The following is a 14306-nucleotide window of genomic DNA, read 5'->3' on the forward strand; positions in this document are numbered from 1 at the left end:
GCCCCAGGCAAGAAGTCAGCTTATCTAACCCTCCCGGCCTGTGCTTGGTAGATGATAAGGACGAGAAAGGAAAGTTTCCAATCTCCATTTCATAGGCAGGGCAACAGAAGCCCAGGGAGGATGAGACTGCCTGTGCACACAGCAAAGAGGGCCAACCTGCTCCACACAGGCTCCCAACCCTCTCTCTTCACATGGCTGCCTGGCTCCATCACAGGGCCCGCCGCATTTCCCACACCTTCCCTGCTTGGCAAGACTGGAGGCTTGAGATGGACCACGGAGCAGGACGATGAGGAAAGGCACAGCTTTAGAGTCGAAGTCAGTGTCTACTTTGTGGAGTTGGGGGGAAGGTGTTTCCTTGGTATTCTTACTGGGAAACGGGAGTGCCTGAAGCATGGACATACAGGCCTTTCTGCCCTTGCTCCGGGCCAGCCTCTCCTAGGCAGTGCCTGCTGAGTTCCCAGTTGCAGGGGTCCAGGGCAGCCTCCTGCTGCAGGATCACACAGCAGCTGCATCTGGGGCGCCTTCTGGAGCGTCTGTAACCCACACTTCCTGCAAACACCGACCCGTTGGTGTGAGGGTCTGAACTCTGATTGGTCTGAGCAAATAAGGCACAGAAGCCGAAACTGCAGCCACGCTGAGGAGGAGCAGAGGCTTGTTCTCACTCCGTGCATCACAGGAAGTGGAGGCTGCATCTTCTGGACGTGGCTAAGCATGTCACATCTGATCTCAGCACAACCGGCAGTAGCTATCGGGTGGGAAAGAGCCCTGACACACGGTCCTGTGTTAGAACACGGATACTGGGTTCCCTAAAGTCCACCATGGACATCCTTTGAGGACACTCTCCCAGGACAACCAAAGGAAGGAATCCTAACCCAGCCCGTTATCCAGGCCTGTTCTGGGAACTAGGACACACCTGGGAGGCAGAGGAGTCCACACATGGGTCAGCTTTTCTCTGTTTATTTGCCTGTTCATTTGAGACAAGGTCTCAAGGTCCAAGCCTAGCCTGGAACTCACTCTGTAGCTCAGGTTGGCCTCAACCTCCAGGGCCTCAGCCTCTTGGGTGCTGGGATTTCAGGTGTGCATCACCATATTGATGTTAAATTTTGCTTTCTGAGAGAGGGTCTCATTCAGTAGCTCAGGCTGGTCTGAACCCTAGCATATAGGTCAAGTTAGCCTTGAATTCCTATCATTCCTCCTGCTTCAGCCTCTTGGGTGCTGGGATTACAAGCATAAGCCACCATATAGTAAAAGACTCATGCTCAGGCTCACCTACCAAGCCCTGGATCTGGGGAGCACACAGTGATCCACACAGATAAAGCAAATGTCCTGGGACTATGTGGAGAGAGGCACATTTGCAAGCCTTGTGTGTGGGTCCTGTCTAAGGCAGGGGGTATCCACACCATCTCAGCTCTATACCACATCACGGTGGACACAGAGTGACCGTGGAGTTGCACAGCCCAGCTCTACCCTTCCCTTCCCAGCTTTAGGACAAGAGGATGGTCCACAGTGGGTGGAAACTTTGCTGCCCTAGCCTAGTCAATCTCTCCTAGCCCTGGGAAGGTTCCAGGCAGGCAGATGGGCTGGTGTTGGTGTTGATGCTGGTGCAGCTGCTCTGGGGGAACTGTGAGGCTGGCTAAGCTGCTTCCCTTTCCAGCAGGAACCTTATGGGTATTTTGACTCATCCCACCAAATGGTCTCAGGGGACCTTGAGATGTGGGGGTGGATCCCTTGGGGAATTTTCCTGGGAAGAGGTGCTCCCCAGGTGCTCAGCTCTGGGATTGCTTCCATTAACAGCGAGGACAAACAGAGTCTCACAGAGGGTATGGAGCTGCCTGAGGTCATACCATTGGGATTCTAGGGATCCATAGGTGTGTAAAACAGCTAGGAACTCTAACATGCATGGGAACCTGCCGGGCACTTTTCTAAGCAGAGAAGCAGGTAGTATAAGCAGCCGGTATGGGGGTGGTGGTGGAAGGTCTGTCCTCTGTAGCCCATCCTTGTAAGACTGTTCTTAGGAGAGAGGCGTGTGTGTGTGTGTGTGTGTGTGTGTGTGTGTGTGTGTGTGTGTGTGTCCGTCCTTCAGCAGGCTCTCACATTGCCTACTTCTTTCCTGCTTACTGGAGGGTTAAAGGCCATGACCTCCATGCTAGAGATCGACTTTTCCCATCAGAGAAAGAAGCGACACCACACTGAGCGGTCAGGGAGCTCCATCCTAGGATATTCAGGTATTATGGTTCGCTTTAACTGCCAACTCAACACAACCTAGAGTCACCTGACAGGAAAGTCTCAACTGAAGGATTGCATAGACCAGACTGGCTCACGGGCATGTCTGCAGGGCACTGTCCTGATTGTTAATTGAAGTAGGCAGGTCCACCCCACTGGGGGAGGCACCATTCCCTCGGCAGGTGGCCCTGAACTACGCAAGAAAGCTAGTTGTATATAAGGCAGCCTGCAAGCCAGCTAGCCAGCAGCCTTCTCCATTGTTCCCGCTGTACCTCTGGCTGTAGTCCTTGGAGGTTATACTAAGTGGAATAGCAAGCAAGCCTCTCTCTAGCTTCTACCCTGAGTTTCTACCCTCCGTGATGAACTATGACTTGGAATCGTTAAGATGAATAAACCCTGCTTTTGGCCAGGGTGCTTTATCCCAGCAAGAGAAGAAACCTAAAACAACCAGTGACAGGCAATGCATCTGTGTCTCCTGGGGCTCAGGGTGCCACTGTTACACAGGACAGGGTAGCTCTAGTGTTTAATAGCTGTGACAAGCTCCTCTGACATCATTTTGCACTGGGGTGGAGCCCAGGGTCTTACACACACCAGGAGAATGCTCACCACTGAGGTACAGCCCAAGGCCTCAGGTCCTCTCCCTAAGTCCAGCACAACAAACCAGTCTGCCACTACCTTTGGAGTGCCTGAGGGTCCCAGCATCCTAGCCTAACCTCCCCAATACTGGTGTCCCTCTGATTGGTGGCAGTCACCAGGCCAAGCCTTGGGGAGTGGGTTTATCATGTGTTATGTCAGACTGATGACCTGTGGCTGTCCCCAGCCCTTTATCTCAAGAGTGTGATGAGCATTCACCACACCAAGCATGTGACTGCAGGGAGACCAGTTGGTAGGAATCTTCATTAGGGACAAACTGGCTGCTGGCTTGAGGTTTGAGGATAGGGACTCATAAACCTCCGTTTCCCCATCTGTAAAATATATCATATATATATTGGGTTGGGGGTAGAGTGGGATCACCATATCAGGTCCTTGGGTGCTTCAGTGTCAAGAAGTTTGGCATAAGACACCCCTTGCTTTTTCATGCCCGGTGACTTATCTGCTGAGGTCAGGTCCCCACAGCACCACAGGGCGGCCTCCCAAGCACTTCTCAACTCTCCCTCCTTGTTCACGCTGGGTGCTTCTGCATCCTAAGTGTCCTTGCTATTCCTCTCGTGTGTCAGGCACGTTCCCGCCCCGGGGCCTTTGCACAACCATGAAGAGCTTTGTGGAACGGTTATTGGCTCTGTCCCCCTGCGGGTTTCAGCACAGTCCCTTTACCAGGAGGCCAGAGGCAGCCAGGGAGCTCCCATGGTCCAGGCGGAGGCTCCGTCACTCATCTCCTCCACTGACTGTCCCTCTCAGGCACGGGGCAGCATTGGCTAGGTGCTGGACCGCAGTAGCCTGTATATAAGGCAGTAGTTGTATATAAGGCAGCCTGCAAGCCAGTCACTGTCAAAGGAACAACCCCTACCGGCTGCATTTTGTCTCAGCCGAGGACAGTCTCAAAACTGTGGCGTAGAGTGCAGGCTGTCCGCCCATCTGTAGAGCCCTTGCCCATCTGTGAGCCTGTGGGTGCAGCTCCAGGCCAACAGCTCAGATGAGGGGAGCCAAGGGCAGCCCTGCAGCGTTTGGAGCAACTGCGCAGCCAGGCTAGGGTTCCCACGTGCAGCCCAGCCATCCCTAGCGCATGCGTGGTTACACAGGGAGCACTGAACTCCCGCAGCACTCTGCACACTGGGAGGGCTACTGCTTCCAGATTTGGCGAGAAGCAAAAAGTAATTGGCTCACTGTGTCCCCCAGGGGATCTGGTACTGGGATTCTGCCCTCTGTCCAGGAGCTGGAAGAGGGGCTGGGCCATGGGAGGTGGGACGTCTGCTCCTCCCCACCAGCCTCCCTGTCCTGTAAGGGTCAGAGCCAGGTAGCCAGGGAGACAGCCACCTTGGCTACAGGGGGGCATACCAGCCAGAGATGGATCTCAGCTGCTCCAGGGTGGCGGGGTGGACAGGACGGTGACTACAAGATGGACTGGCCTCTGGGGGAGACTGAGAAGCAAGTGGGGAACAGACCATCTGCCTCCCCCACCACACCACTTCCTCCTCATGCCTGGCATCATCCACACAGGGTGCACTACGGGAGTGCCCAAGGTCCAGCCTGCCCTGACCCTGTCCGTGCCCAGAGGTCAGCTTGACTTTACCCCCCCCTCCAGCCCCCGCTTCCAGCAGGCAGCACAGCTGCTCAGGCCTCCACCCAAGGCCACATTGAAAGCACTGCAGGACTCCAAGGTCAGCTTAGGAAAAGCTGTGACCGCGGCGCTGACCTCCCACTACTCAGGTTGCTACTGGTAGCCCTGGTGGCCAAGGCATGAAATGCCCAGGGGACATGACCCATGGGGCAGGGATGCTGCCCCCATGGGCCCTGTCCCCATCCTGCCCCAGAACCTATGAGTACAGCAAAACAGCCATCTTGTGGGATCATCTGTCCTATCTATGCGAAGGGGTGAATTTTGGGGTCCTCAGTAAGCTGCGGCCCTCCCTGTCGGTACCTCTCCTTCCTCTGTACCTAGAGGGGCTACGATCACCCGGTGTGGCCCCTCAGGAAATGTCTGTCTGGGAGGTCAACAGTTCAAGGAACAGCCAGGCTAACCTCAAGCTGTCTGCTGGGCTGGTGGGCCTGAGACCCCCCCCCAAGACCCTGCCACCCTGTAGGCAGGGGTGGGGTACAGAGAGAGAGGGAACAAACAGAGGATTCAGCAAGTGATGCTCTCTCAGCTCCACGGGGAGCCCTGCAGCAGCCTGACACAGACCTGTTGCAGAACGCCTTCCCCCTCCAAAGGAGGTGGCTTGGGACAGACAAAACCTGCCCCTGGAGATAGCAGGGCAGCTGGCTGGTCCTGATACTTGGAAACAGAAGACTGCACAGTGCAAGGCGAGTTCTACCACGGAGCAAATGGAGCAGAGGAGGTGAGGACGGGCAGGTGTCATCCAAGAGGCAACGTTCGGGCAAAGACGAGAAGGTGGGAGCCATGCACATCCTGGGAGGGGAGAGGATTACAGGCAGTGCAAAGGTCCCAGAGGCAGAACCAAGCGAGTGGCCAGTGGGATGAGGGTTGTGTGGTCTTACAATCTGTGGCTCAATTTCCTTCCTGAGGGCTACACACAATGGGCAGTAGCGGGGACTCCTCTGGCTGCTCACACAGGACGGACTTGGGAGCAAGGGCAGAAGCCGAGAGGCTGGGGACAAAACTGGGTTGAGACCATCTGGTCACAGAGCAGGTGCTGAGGAGCCCAGTGGCTGTTTGTGGAACCAAACATGATGACAGCTTGCAGGCAGAACGGCTGCTGTTCAAACAACCCCCTACAGGCACTGGTCAGGCATCCCGAAGCCAGCAGGGGACCTTGGGTGGCACTCCTTGTCCCACCTGTCCCTGGCAGGGAGGACCAGGTAACCAGCCACACAGCCAGCCCTGGCCACCAGGCAGGTGGCTTTTCTCTTCGGTTTATCCTTCGAAAGCCAGTGAACACAGAACACAGTCCACTCCCCAGGACCTGCCTGATGCCCACAGTAGTAGCACCAGTCACCAGAACCAGGGTGGGAAACAGCACACATTTCAAGTGAGGGACAATGGGAATTCAGAAACACCATGCTCACCATGTCCACACAGTGGAGCATTATTCAGATACAGAAGCTGGGCACGGTGGTGTACACTTTTAATCCCAGCACCCAGGAAGCAGAGGCAGGGGCAGGTGGATCTCCAAGATCTGAGGCCAGCCTGCTCTATCTATATAAGGAGTTTCAGGCCAGCTAAAGGCATAGAGTGAGAACCTACCTGGAGGGGGGGATGACGGAGGGACAGACATACCCTGAAAACATGCCAAGTGGTCCCCAACAAGATACACTGTGCGTCTGCACTGCATACACATTCACCTGCACACACCCTGCGCACCTGTACCTGCTTGCATACATGTGCACATAGGTCCCAAAGCCCGGCCTCAAAGTCTAGCTGTTGTTCATTGTCTGTGCAGCCGCCCTGCCCGGGTACCCTCTATCGAGCCACACACAGTGCCCTGCAGACAAGTTGATGGTCTTTGGAGAGATGATGGGGGCAGAGTGAGAGCTAGAGGTCTCCTGTGTGCTGGATGCCTGCCACAGACTGACCAGGTCCTTAGGTGCACAAACTATCAGCCCAGGCCCTCTCGGCAGTCCCACCGGACATACATCCCTCAGCACTACCCTGTGACCTCTGTTTGGATGCTGCGGGGCCTCTCCAGGCTCCGCACGGTGATCTTCCCCAGTCCAGAGGAAAGCCTTGGGGATGTAGGCCAGAGTCCTTCCTGGTAGAGGCTTCAGCTAAATGGGTCACCTCTGCAAAGCCACTCCGGGTCCCTGGGTACAGCACACCCTGCAGTACACACCACATCCCGAGAGCCACAGCGGTCAGTGACGGCACTGTGTGCACACCTGGTAGCTTCGTCTATTGGAGCAGCTTCAGGGTATGCTCTACCAGCCCGGGTCGTCTTTCCATGAAATGGATGTTCAAAGGGCACGCACGGCACACAGAGCCCCAAGGTTTGGCTCCGTGTTTACTGCTGTCCCCTTGAGAGGAGAGGTGCTGGGTAGGAGGCCAAGGCCATCTTGCTCGCTAGAACAAGAGAGCAAGCATTCAGCCCAGGGTCAGGAAGAAAGGAGGGAGACCTGAGTATGGCTACCTGATGCTTGCATCTGCTCCAGACCCAGAGATGGCACGAGGTGTTCTGAAGAGTGGCTAGGACAGCCTGTACCCAACAGACATAATTGAAATCAGAGGCCCAGGGAGGGCAAGTAATTTGCAGCATGTCACACAGTTGTGGATGAGGCTTTGAAAGCCAACGTGTTGTCCCTTTCCTTTCTGAGGACAGGAGAGAGATTCCACAGATGGGTAGGGGCCCTGAATCTCTCGCACTTGCCTTCTCTGTAGTATGGGACCCACCACAGCTGAACTGGGTTTTCTCTGGGCTGTCTCCTTGATGCTCCAGGATGGGGTGGGGAGGGCCAGGGGGAACGTCCTTCTGATTCCCACCAGTCAACCTTGGCTACTGAGGTGTACGAAGGGCCCTCTGGACCTGTCCCTAGGAGTGTCAGGGCGTGTTCCCATGTTCCCATTCCCTCATCCCCTCTGTCGCCTCTCCCTTGAGTAAACAGGAGACTGTTCTGCTACCCCCATGAGGAGCCTCAGGGCCTGCCTGGGAGGCTCAGAGCACAGGGATAAACTGGCCCCAGGAGGATGAAAGGGAGCTTCAGGCTGTGCTATGGGAGTCTTGGCCTGGAGAAATCTTCCTTATTATGGCCAAATGCATCTTTGTTTTCCTTCCCGGTGACATCTGGCTTGCTCTGAGGTCTCACAAATTACAAAAAGCAGGAGCTTGAACTTCTGTTTTATTGCCTCAGGAAGTGCGCTGTCGCTCAAGGGAAGGGACGGCCTCTGCCAAGCCACTTTCCACCTGGTCAGGCTGAGCCTGGAGGTGGAAAGGAGGAACCAGAGTGCTTATCACTTCCACCATCTCAGGTGCACACCCGGATGCCAGGCTCTGCCCAGCCTTCCCCACTTAGGGGAAGAACCGTTTTCCATACAAAGGAAGCCCTGGCAACCCGGTTCTCATACCCTGCTCCAGTCTGGGGACCTCAGAAACAGAACTGGGTTTGCTCACTGTGCCCAGCAAAGTCGGGCGACATGTCCACCAGAAAAGGAGAATGTTCACTCACTCAGCTGGGGAGACTGAGAGCCACGAGGGGAAGACAGCAAGTGACCACTTTATCAGGATAACAACAGAGCCCCATACCCCTCATCTGGTCTAGAGGCTGGACATCCTTGTAAAAAGGAGCCTCAGGCCTGTGGCCTATCCCCTGTGGAGTTCTGTACCTCTCTGGTCCTCCACAGTCCCTCCCCACCCCACCCCCCGCAGGGGTACAACTGGTCAACCTAGATATACATACAACTGCATGGCTGTTAGCCAAATCATTTGTTGGGTCAGAACTCAGGGGAATCCCAAGTGTCCATCAGCCTCTGGGGTCCAAAGAATCCCTCTGGGTTTGTAAAGTGGGGCAGTGACATTGGCTGCTACTTTGGGGTCACTGCAAGGACCCAGCGAGATGAGGCAAGCCAGGGCTGGATCTGGCAAGTCTGAGGTCCTAAAGGTGAGGTGGACTGCCCCCGGGGTTACTTCTGTCATCTACCTACCTCTACATGGCATGGGACAGACTTTTAGTTCACAGTGGCAAACATTCTCCAGGGCCAGCTATGTACAGACAGAGTAACCTCAGCATAGTCCCACTGTTGACCACCCTCAGGGGACCCGGGGGATGACACTACCCAGTGGATGTGGGTGCTCCTACAATGGGTTTGTGTTCACTGTAATAGCCAAACATTGTTCCAGTGGTTTCCAGAGTGTTTTGAGTGGCACCCCCACATGCCAATTCGGTGAGGTCTGAACCAGGGATGGGGTGGCCCAGCTTCATGAAGGCCAATAATGTTAGCAATGGGGCTGAGCAGGGACTGTAAGACAGCTCTACCCCACTTGCCTGAGGAAGCCCAGCAGAGGGCTCCCCACCCATAGCATCAACCCTGGTCGCTTGCAGCCCTTGGGATATAGATACTCAGAGCTCCAAGGCTGCTGAAGAGAAGACCTGGCATAAGGATCCCAGGACACAGGCAGGGCAGACCACAAAGTTGGGAGAGGCCAGCTAGTCATCAAACTCACCCCACCAAGGCTCTCTCACAGGGCACTCATCTAGACAAGACAATGAGCTAAATTCTGAAGATCATAGTTACTGCTAAAGAAGATAGCCCTGCTCCGTAGCAAGCAGATCCAGAGTGGGCAAGTGCAGGAAACAATGGCCAGGCAAGGGAGCTCCCTGGAGACAGTTCCCTTAACCCCAGGCACAGCCAGCCCAGTAGCCTGTGTGCTGCCTGTCCTGTGCTGGATTCTGTGCACCCTTGTGTGTGCATGCACATCCGTGCAGACATGAATGAGCTAGGTGGGTTCTCATCCCTCTTGGTGGTGGAGGAAATCCAGATCCATTTAATTTACCATCATCCCACTGCCCTGGCATGTGGGAGGCAGAGAATGAATCAGAAACCCCCAAATTCATCCTGCTTTCAGCGCAGCAGGGGAGGGAAGACCATTCCAGAAGGTGGTGGGAAATGCCTCTCTTGACATACCCTCCTGCCTGCCTCAGAGGAGGCTGCAGCTAAGCCTGGCCCTCCTTGGTGTGGGCAACCCCACTGGCTCAGATCTTGTGGCCCAGTGACCCAGCCCGGCAGCATTTGCATCTCCAGATCCTTGTGTAGGAAGAAAAATGAGTTTCTCCCAGTCATGCAGAAAAGAAAATATGTGGAGTCCAATCAGAGAGATTTCCTGGAGGTGGTAACTCAATTACATGGATAACCCAGTGACAGAGGAAGAGAAGCTGGACAGGGACCTCAAGGGCTGGTGGGTGGCCCATCACAGCTCCAGAGCATCCCTGCAGGGAGCTGTCCAGGGGTGTCTTCCATATGCCAGCCTGAGCTTGGCGCACGGCAACAACATGGTGGTGTGCCAGGTACACATGGCCCTCCCTCTCTCCCCAATCACCAAGATCACAGCACCTCCCATGAGGGTGGATTCCGCCAGAAAATCAGTCCTAACGTGATATTCTCCCTCCCTGCGTTTGTCTAGCTCCCGGGCAGCACCGAGCATCACATCTGTTCCTTCTGCTAGCAGGTTTCCTGCTCTCTCTGCTTTTCCCTCTCAATGCACAAGAGTGGCTGTGGCCCCGCAAAACGTAGTCCCAAATAGCGTCATCTTATCAGCGTGGTGGGCTCCCAGTGCCAACTGGGGACAGCCACATTTTCTAGCTTCTACTCTTCAGTGTGTGGGGGTGGGGGCGACAACATGGCCCCAGTGTACCCCTATCAGCAGCCTTCCATGCACAAGGCCAGGAATCATTCACAGAGCTTTCCTACCTCTTCCCAGGCCGGGAGCCAAGTGCATTCTGGCCAGGTATGGCTGAAGTCTCTCAGGCCAGCCCCTGGGATTTGGGATTGGGGGTGGGGGGTGGGGGGGTGAGAGAATCCCAGCCTTGAGAAGTTTCTGAAACCTTCCAGCAACTTGCAAGGGCAATGCCAGGGCACAGTGACCGCTCCTTTGTCTTCAGCCAGCCCCATCCTCTGAGTGGCTGCCTGGGAACCTCCTGTTTCTGATCGCTGGGAGGAAGCACACACCCAGCCAGACATAATGAAGCCACATCCTGGCCTCAGGGTAGGAGGGACGGGTGTGACAGTTGCTGGGATCAACCCCACAAACAGGAGCATGAGATTTTCTGTTATTTAGAGGAACTGGGCTCTGAAAGTCAGCTTCAGCTCACATGATCAGATAGTTCTATTCATGGGGTAGGGGGGGGGTCTCAGCACTGTGGTCAAGAAGCCCAAACACACTAAGTTCGGGACTCTGCATTCAGAGTCAGCGGCTCCAAGCCAGGAGCTGCCAGCCTGGCTGCCTTCTGCTCCACCTTAGTCAGCCCGACTCCGGCTGAATCTCCAGCCATCTGTCCCTCCACGGTGCTCACACCTCCTCCCCGCTGTTCCCACAGCCTGGCTCTGGGCCTGCCCTACACACAGATGGACCGTTCCCAAAGGCTGTGAGAAGGATCAGAGCTGGAGGCTGTGCCTGCACCTGGCTGTCAGGACCCCAGGGAGGGTGGTCATGATCCCCTCCCCACCACCAGGAAGGATGCTCAGCCCCAAGGCCTTAATGGCTGATCCAGGGACCAAAATAAGAGGGGGAAGGGCTAGAGGAAGCAGCAGACCCTCTCTTGCCAGCCCCATCTCCCCGGGGGTTGCCCTCTGCTTCTCCAGTCAGTCCCCGAGCACTGACATTCAGGCTACCAGCCTTTGTCAGGAAGCCCGGCACCCGAGGGGGGCGCCTGCGGGTGGCGGTGGGGCATCAGTACTCCTCCACCGACTCAGCGCCCACCCAAAGGTTAACCACACACACCCTGGACAGGTCAAGCTGTCTGCTCACCTATGGTGGGTGCATTCGGTCAAATGAGTGGGCAGAGTTGGCTCCACCCTGCTGTTGGCATGAACTTTGTAAAGTGGCCAGGCTAGGGCGGAGGGCGCAGTGCGGGACCCCAGGAGGGCAGCCACCGGCAGAGTAGGGTGACAGCGTCGGCGTTGAGCCGGGCAGAGGCGACACTTACGGTCTGGAGCTCCAGCGGACCGTCGCTCTCTCGCAACCCGGTTCCCGAAGTGGCTTTTCCTTCTCACTCGGTCGCCACCTCCATAACTTGGGGGCGATCCGCACGCTGTCTTCTCGCGCCGCGCGGGGCTCAGGCGCGCGGCGGGGTCGGGGCGCGCGGGTCGGCCGCCTGGGCCATGCCGAGTGCGCTCGGCCCCCAGCGCGGGAACAAAGCGCGCACGCCGCCCGGGCGGTTTCGGCCTCGGCGGCCGCCGGGTCCAGCCGCCGTGCCTTCGGCTCTGCTGCCGCGCGCTCGCCCGCGCGTCTCACGGAGCCCCGCGGCCCCCGCCCCGCGCGCTCCGCCCCCGCCTCCCGCGCCCCGCCGCCGCTGCGCCACCTGCCTCCAGCCCGGCGCCCATCGCGCTCGCTCCGCCCCGGGGCGCCGGCCGCGGGAGAGAGGCCCGGTTCCGTGCGCCCGGCGCCGCCCAACACCCAGAGCGGCTCCCGCCTCCACCGCCCGGGTGGCCGCCGGGCCCCGGGACGCGCCCGGCGGACTTGGCTGTGGGGCCCGACTCAGGACTCAAGGACCTCAAGAGCGCCAGGCCACGCTTGGGACCCTGTGTGGGTGCAGGAGTGAGGGGCTGTGGAGTGGGAACCGGCCGAGGAGCCCCAACGCTTAGCCAGTGTGCGGAGGAGTGCGTGCGGCGCGGGGCAACCCGGTGCGGTGCGGGGCGGACTCCTCGCTGTGCGCCCCCGCCCCGCGCAGGCCGCGCCCCGGGAGGGCGGGCGAGCTGAGCGCACCGCGCACACCCACCTCGGAGCAATCGCAGCCCGACGGCGTCGCTGCTCCCGGAGCCACGGTGTCTACTCCCGGACGGGAGGCGGGCGCCCCTCCTTCGGCCGCCGCACACCCCCCCCCTCCCGCAAGCCCTCCCGGGACCCGGGCCACCTCCGTGTCCTGCCGGCAGGGGGCGCGCTACGCCCGCCGCGCACGGCCTTGGTCCCCAAGGCGCCAGGAGACCTGCGGCAAGAGGGGCTCAGAATCTGGTTCTCCCCACCGCCCTCGGGCCTGGCGTTCGCATATGCTTTGCATTCGTTTGCATATCATTCATTTTAATGTCAACCTGAGGAAAAGCCCCCAGCCGCTATTTCTGCCTGTCCGCGTCCTACTTTCTCCTCTTCCTCTGAGCCTTCTCCCCACCCGCTTTGCCCACTTTGCCTGGAAGCGCCCTGCGATGAGTCCCATGCTTTCCTCTGGTTAGTACATTTGAGCAAACTCGCGGCACTTTCTTTTCTTCCCTTCCCACGGTCCCACATACACTTGACTTCTTTGAGATTAGGGGGATACCCAGGGTCACGGTCTGCGGAGACAGAAGGGGCCAGAACTTCAGATCAGCGGGGCCTTGATTTTCATCTCATTAGGCATAAATCTGCACGGGAAGAATGAAAATCTAGCAATATGCCCCCCCCCCCAAAAAAAAATCAACTCCCTCTCTCTCCACGCTTGCCGTACGGGCCTGTTTTCCCCCAGTTTGGTGGGTTCCTCTCAGGAACCCACTTCTGCATTCTTGAAACACAAAACAGCCTTCCTGCCCCATCCTCCTGGCCTCCTTGGCCTCCTGGATCTCCCTCTGTGGCGAATGGTATCTAACCCTAGTCTGAGGGGACCTACAATGTCCACATTTTCAGATCTCTCTTCATGGTTGTACCTGGCCACATGGTCTGCATCCATCCTGCAGAAGTGTGGAGGGCCCTGAGTCCATTTCACAGGGGAATGTGGATCTAGCAGGGTTGGATATATGGCTTGAGACCACAGACGTTATATACCAGGCATATGGACACCAGCTGTGTGGACTGCTAGCATGAAGGGACTTTTGCCATGTGCCCTAAGAAAGCAAAGCACAGTTCCCGTCAGAGATGCTATCATGCAGAGCTGTCTGGGTGCAGCAGCTTGACAGCAGAGCCCTTAAGCCAGTGTCTGGGGGCTCAGCCTGTTGCAGGAGCTGGACCCTCCGGTTGGGCTGCAGGCTTTCCCACCCGGTTGCTGGTGCTGTGTCTGTTTTGTGGTAAGTGGCCATTGGGCTTGAGAAAAGTGCTCACAACCTCTGCTAGAGGTACAGATTCCAGTGGGACAGTGAACCTCCCCATTCCGAAAGCTCTCCTGAGAAAGCCGTGGCTGCTGGATAGGGAAGGGATGGTGGAGGCCCCGAGGGCTCCTTTGTGTGCAATGGGTCCTGGCAGCTGCAGTCCCTACGTTTTCCACTAGCAAGAAAGATGTTTTCCAGAGCCCATTGTTAGGCAGAGAAGCCAAGTCTCCTGCCCTCTTGGCCTTCCAGCTACTTCACTAAGGGCTGGTTCCTTGTGGAAATGGCCAGGTCACAGTTCTTAGTCATGTTACCTCAAGGAAGCTCTCGACCACACGAACGGTATATACACACACCTACTCAGAACAACAAATAATCGCCAAGCACCGGGGGTCTAATGGACATGCTAGAGACCGTGGGATCAGGAAACCAGGTGCTGCCTGGAGCTTTTACTGTGTTTGTTGTCTATAGAGACAAGGCTCAATCCAATTCAGAGAAGTCACTTTTCCTTGTTACGGCACTGTAGCTTTCCCAGTCAAGGCAGCTCTCCACCTTTATCTGGTCCCCGCCTCCCGTTGGGGCTTTGAGAGGTGCTATGCCTGGCCAAGGGCGCAGTACAGAACTATCACCAGACTCACCTGCTTTGACTTGGAGCCGGGGGCTCTCTTTGGAATGGATATCTTTTCTCTAAGGAAAACAATCTTCCAGCAGCCCTTGGGTTCCTCCTGCCATCCTGACCCCCCCCCCCAAAGGGCAGCACCTCTTTTCCTCA

The 14306-nt window shown here is 57.0% G+C and overlaps 1 protein-coding gene across 4 annotated transcripts in view; it reads right to left on the reverse strand.

Moving 5' to 3' along the window:
- Positions 1-14306, reverse strand: part of Cbfa2t3 (CBFA2/RUNX1 partner transcriptional co-repressor 3) — a 73299-nt gene that overhangs the window by 39990 nt on the left and 19003 nt on the right. Inside the window, exon 1 of one of the 4 annotated variants that reach the window (XM_016005924.3) lies at positions 12265-12376. The exons of 2 other annotated variants lie outside the window; for them this stretch is intronic. The gene's annotated coding sequence lies outside the window, so the exon portion shown is untranslated. Of the gene's footprint in view, positions 1-11472; positions 11743-12264; positions 12377-14306 lie in introns of those variants that run through there. One more of the 4 variants, XM_006987396.4, reaches the window with a different exon arrangement.

Source organism: Peromyscus maniculatus, chromosome 5 (genome assembly GCF_049852395.1).
Source record: "Peromyscus maniculatus bairdii isolate BWxNUB_F1_BW_parent chromosome 5, HU_Pman_BW_mat_3.1, whole genome shotgun sequence".
NCBI lineage: Eukaryota > Metazoa > Chordata > Mammalia > Rodentia > Cricetidae > Peromyscus > Peromyscus maniculatus.